The sequence below is a fragment of the Pinus tabuliformis genome, chromosome 7 (assembly GCF_031772625.1).
Source record: "Pinus tabuliformis cultivar Carrire ecotype Pingquan chromosome 7, CPIR1, whole genome shotgun sequence".
Taxonomy (NCBI): domain Eukaryota; kingdom Viridiplantae; phylum Streptophyta; class Pinopsida; order Pinales; family Pinaceae; genus Pinus; species Pinus tabuliformis.
Window position 1 is genome coordinate 1,745,062,443 of NC_142293.1, and position 5,654 is coordinate 1,745,068,096.

The 5,654-nt window shown below is 38.9% G+C and overlaps 1 pseudogene; it reads right to left on the minus strand.

The window, feature by feature from the left end:
* Nucleotides 1-1,851: 1,851 nt before the first annotated feature.
* LOC149255309 (flowering locus K homology domain-like) lies at nucleotides 1,852-2,870 on the minus strand (annotated as a pseudogene).
* Nucleotides 2,871-5,654: the final 2,784 nt, after the last annotated feature.

Genomic DNA, 5,654 nt, shown 5'->3' on the forward strand with positions numbered 1-5,654 from the left:
TTTTTTTTTTGAGTATTTTTGTTTTGCGGCCCATTTTTTACCTCAAAATTTCTATAATGCCACTTGAATAACTTCCCTTCTATTACAATCAAATGTAGCATGTAGATCCACCCTTTGGGAAAGGATTCAACATTCATCTTTCCTTAGACTTAGTAGCACATAAACATCAAGTACTGATCCACTATTCTGCGAGAATTGGTTTAATAAGTACTATCAGGCTTCTGGCGAAATTTGGTTGGTTCTTTCCACCATGACTTGATCACTTCTTTAGTATTCAAATAGCTCCAAGCTACATAGAATTGAGAATCCAAGTGCTGCTAAGGAATGGGAAAGTTGTAAATCAAGTGAATGTCATGTGGTTGATAGGAGGCAAGTTGCTTCCCACTAACATTGTTCAATGCCATGCTCTTGGTATCTAGACCCTACAATATCCACTTGATATCATCAGCACATGGTAGTACTGGAAATTTGCAGGCCACCTTATGGAACCCTGATTGCTGGATGTTCACATAGACTTCCATATCCTCCAAATATGCTTTGAACTCTATAGAATCGAATGCATCTTTGATGGAAATCTGTGTGACAATAGAATCCTTCTCAATGTAGCATTGTGTATCTGATAGGATAGGGACTCTTGTCAAGCTATTGTTAATGGTCTCTTTGGTACTACTTTTTGTTACCTCCTTTGATGCTTCTTTCTTTGGATGCATTGAATCAAATCTTTTGGGGCTAAGATCTAGAACCAAGAAAGAGAAGCAGAGAACCCAACATGATAACATTGATAAATAATGCAAAAACTAAATACATCCCAAAATAAATGAGAAGATCGAATAAAATGCACCATAAAACCCAATTCATTATTAAGAGAGATAAATGTTGTTACAACTACATTGTGTAGACCAATCTGTCCTTCTACAAAGTGAGGTCCAAATTTATAGCCTGTTAAGTTACAATACCATGGGTAATTATAATGGGCATATACCATGGGTAAATACCATGTGTAACTACCTTGGGTGGACATGAATTTACATTCAGATCATGTTACCACCCCCGCTACTCCCCCGCCCCCCATTAAAAATAAATGGTCCCCATTGCTTGAAGTTCCCTTCGGAGAAGATTTTGTTGAATATGAGTTGTGGGTTTTTGGATGAACCAAAACAAGTGTTGTTGAAGATAAGGTTTTGAGTGGTTGACCCATAACCATGATGCAAAAAGATCCTAGGAGAGAGATACCCTATAATGCTTATGAGCCAAATGTGATATGGACAATGTGTGTCCTAGCAAATAGATTTTGATGGAAAGGGTTTTGTGTGGTTAAACCATAACCATGATGAACGAAGAGACGAGGATATAGATAGCCTATAATTCTTGTGGGTTAATTGCGATGCTGACAGTGTACGGCCTAGAAAATGGTCTTCGGTGGAAAGGGTTTTGTGTGGTTGACCCCTAACCATGAGTTTGTGGGTGACCCATAACCATGATGGATGAGGGTCCAAGGATAGAGATACCCTAGACCTTGAGATAGGGTGATTGTGAATATACCTGGTAGAAATATAGTAGACCCATGTTAAAGGTCATAGTTGAACCCAACTCCATAAAGAAGAAAAGGATATCTCAGCGTAAACTATGTGTGGACGAACCCATTCAAGAACCAACCAATCAAGATGTTGCCACATATAACTGAAACAAATCAATTATTTGAACCTCCCGCGTGGACCAAATATTCAGAGGTGGATTTGCATCATTATGAAACGTTAGCTTTGAATGGTATAGTGCTCCATTGGGTGGCCCATATCCATCAACGGGGTGAATATTCATAGTGGATAAAGGATAAAAAAAGAATTTGAATATTCATAGTGGATAAAGGATAAAAAAAGAATTTGAATTTTGAGAATAAGAACCATAACCAACATCAACATTGTGTGTAACTTTCTTATGACCTCCAGCCATGAAATTCTGAATAAGTTGTTGTACTATTTGAATTTGAACTTGATTTATACTTTGATCTCACTAAGAACATGTTTAGTTTCTTTAATAGTGATTGTAGCTCCACTTGCACGATGCATACACCCAATATTTTTTCCTTCAACACCAATTACATCATTTGCATATGAGAGGGGTATCTGCATCGTTTGTATCACCTAAGTGGTGACTACATCATTTGCATATGAGAGGGGTATCTGCATCGTTTGTATCACCTAAGTGGTGACTAGTACAACTGGAGGTGCATGTAAATATCTCAATCTCACTCGTACGAATTATTTTCCATAAATAGATAAGCCATGGTGATGAGAATGTGACTCAATATGAGTATCCCAAAAAATGAATCATGCTTGAATATTTAAGTTAAATTTGTACCTAGTCCACCTTGTCTATGTTGAGATGTACTAGAAAGAGGTGGCACTATTGTCTTGCTCCATGTCAGTGCCAAATCTTGCGCAAAATTTGTTGAATGTTTATTATGTTCAAATAATGGAATAATGTTGCGATTAACACTTGCAAAGGTGACCAACAACCATCTGCAACACTTTCTGAACCTTCGGTGCTTCACCGTGGATTTCTACAATTCAATCTTTAGGAAAAGAACAATGTGATAATTCGTTTGCTGATAGCTCCCGCATAGTTGCAGTCGATGCTTCTTGAATTGATTTTATTGTTGAACCTTTCTTTCCAATTAGACTTCCTGCTTGTGATGATGCAACCAGGAGTAGAGTTGTAATTACTCCAGATCTTAATAATGGTTGATTGTCACCATCACCTTCAGAATCCTGAATTCTCGCGACACGCATGTGCATTCTTAGTATAGCCCCCATAGTAGGAGATATGGTTGCATCTGGTGTATCCCCAGGGTGAATCACAGGCGTTTCCATGTTACCTTTCCATCTATTTGCAGGTGATGTATCCCCGAGTATTGGCTTCATCGAAATGGGATTGTTTTTCCAACTACAGATTGATTGTGGTGAATCAGTGGAACGAGGTGAATTCGATACAACGTGATTCCGGGAAGTGGTTTTCCACCAAGAAGAAGTCTCATAACTCGTGTGACATTATGCCCAGCTCGAAAATACGGTATCCCAAGGCTGGTTTTCCGATGAATGATGTGGTCATTGTCTTGACGAATATTCTTGTCCTGCACGAGTCTGTGTCGTTCTCTAGGTAGAATGAATTGCAACCGCTTGTTGGCCCCATGCTAGAGGTCCTGAGTGGGAAGTCATTGTGGAATGTGCACAATTTATCCCTATTCAAGGAGATGATCAGGACACAAAAGATCATGAGCCCTATGTTTCTTGCTAGGGAATGCAATATGTGGCTGAGCGTGTACCAGTCGCCTGTAAAATATACTGATAAGTATATTGTTACAGAATGAAGCTATTGGTGTCTCTTTCACATTCCTATTCTAAATCCACGAGCTAGGATGAACCATATGCATCAGGATTCCTATGGTTGATTCACAGGGGACGACAATACGAGCCTTGGATGGAACGATTACATGCTAATGACTGATTTTGTTTCTCCAAAGATGGGTTATTTGGTGGATGAAACTGTTGTTTTCAGTGCTTCATTTCATGACATCAAGGAGTCCAATGGATTTACTAAAAACCTTGGAAGCGTTGGGGGAATAAGCAATGTCAGAAAATCATATGGTCATCAAGGGAAATTTACATGGAGAATTGAGAATTTCACAAGTTTAAAAGACATCCTTAAGAAAAGGAAAATAACGGGCCTATGTGTCAAGAGTAGGCAATTTCAGGTTGGCAACCATGACTGTTATCTTATTGTGTAGAGGGTACTCACAACCTCCTTGTCACCTTTCAATGTTTCTTGAAGTTACAGATCCTCGTAATAATTCTGTTGATTGGAGTTGTTTTGTCAATCACTGTTTATCAGTTGTGAATCAAAGATTTGAAGAAAAATTAGTTACAAAGGAGTCTCAAAATCGTTATTCAAAGGTTACTAAAGGTTGCGGTTGGAACCGAACTGCCCTCTTCCTCTCAATGATGCCTTAAGTCATTATTTCCTTTGTGTAGTTGATGCCATTTTTAAATGAGTCGTTGAAAATATTTAGAGAGGAATAAAAATGGTGCTCATTCATAAGCAGTGAGAAAAAATGGGCATATCGCGCTATTACCGCTAGCTTTAAGGGCATGCTCAACGTATGCTTTGTGAAGAGAAGTAAATTGATGCTGACATCATTGATGCTTTTGAAATGACACAATAGTTGAAAATACGATTCCAGAAGTTGTTGACATGTTTCAGTGGAGAGGCCTACACAGTGTTTTGTTCGATGGAGAGAAAATATGTAATAGGGGCCCATTCGAAGGCGCTTGAGAAGTTAGGTGGAGGGGCCGAACAAAGCATGGGATTTGAGAAAACCCTGTAAACTCATTCAAGAGCTTTGGCCATAGCCAGAGTCAGCGGTGTTTTTTTTGTTTTGCTTGTGCAATAACCCTAGCTAAAAAGGAACCAGGGTGCATATAAGAAATGACTTATTCAATGCGTGGAGCTCTGGGAAGTGCTTTGCGAAGGGAAAATGTGAGCCGAAGAAGGCTGTACCCAAATGGCCATCACGAACCCAACCCGCTCTGATGCCACTGATCTGGATTTTTGGGAGATAAGATCTGGAACCAAGAGAGAATCAAAGAACCCAACACAAGAACATTGATAAAGAATGAAAAAACTACATACATCCCCCAAAAAAATGAGAACAGCCAACAAAATACACCATAAAACCCAATTCATTATTAAGAGAGAAAAATGTTGTTACAACTACATTTTGTGGACCAATATGTCCTTCTACTATGTGAGGCCAAAATTTATAGCCTTTTGAGTTACAATAAAATGGGTAATTACCATCGCCGGATACCATAGGTAAATACCATATGTAATTACCATGGGTGGACGCTAATTTCCATTCAGATTAGGCATGGTGCTACCTGATGATGAAAGGCTGATATGTTCAGTATCTGCAATATCCGTTGCAAAAGAAGCATTCATGGTGAAATCAAGTTAGTTCAAGAAACATCAGTTCAACAATCCACTTTCAAGCAAGAAAGTAGTCACTGGGGAAATGGATTTCGCAATGTTGGGCTCAAGAGGGGAAAACTGGGCATCATAAATGCACATTGTGTAGCTGTGGAGAGGGATTGCACAGTGCAGGATTGCAAGGGCGCTGACTGTGCACTAGATTTGCACAATGCACAGTCTTCGCTGGGAGAGAGAGAGCCTGGATTGCATAGTTCACAATTTCAATTAGCAAGTAGGGTCATTTATGCCTATGATTGTGCTAGTTGTAGCTGGTAAGGAAGGGCTTTTGCTGGTTTTGATTGCACATTGTGCAATTGGAGAGACTAGTAAGGATCAAGAATTTCACAGTTTATTTTCGAAGAACGGTAGGCTCTGGATCTATGAATGAAGAGGGGAAAGGTTTATATTGGCCCAAGGATCAATCAAATCAGTCACATGCAACGAGAAAACAAGATTTTGCAAAGAGAAGAACATGCATGCATAAATACACCAAAAAACAATAACTGCTAGTAGGCGTAAAGCCAACAAACATGATGCGACACTTGTAAATAAGATCAAAAAACTAAAATGACACTTGTATAAGACAAAAATAACAGAAATGCAATTTTTAGCAAGAATAATCAGACAAA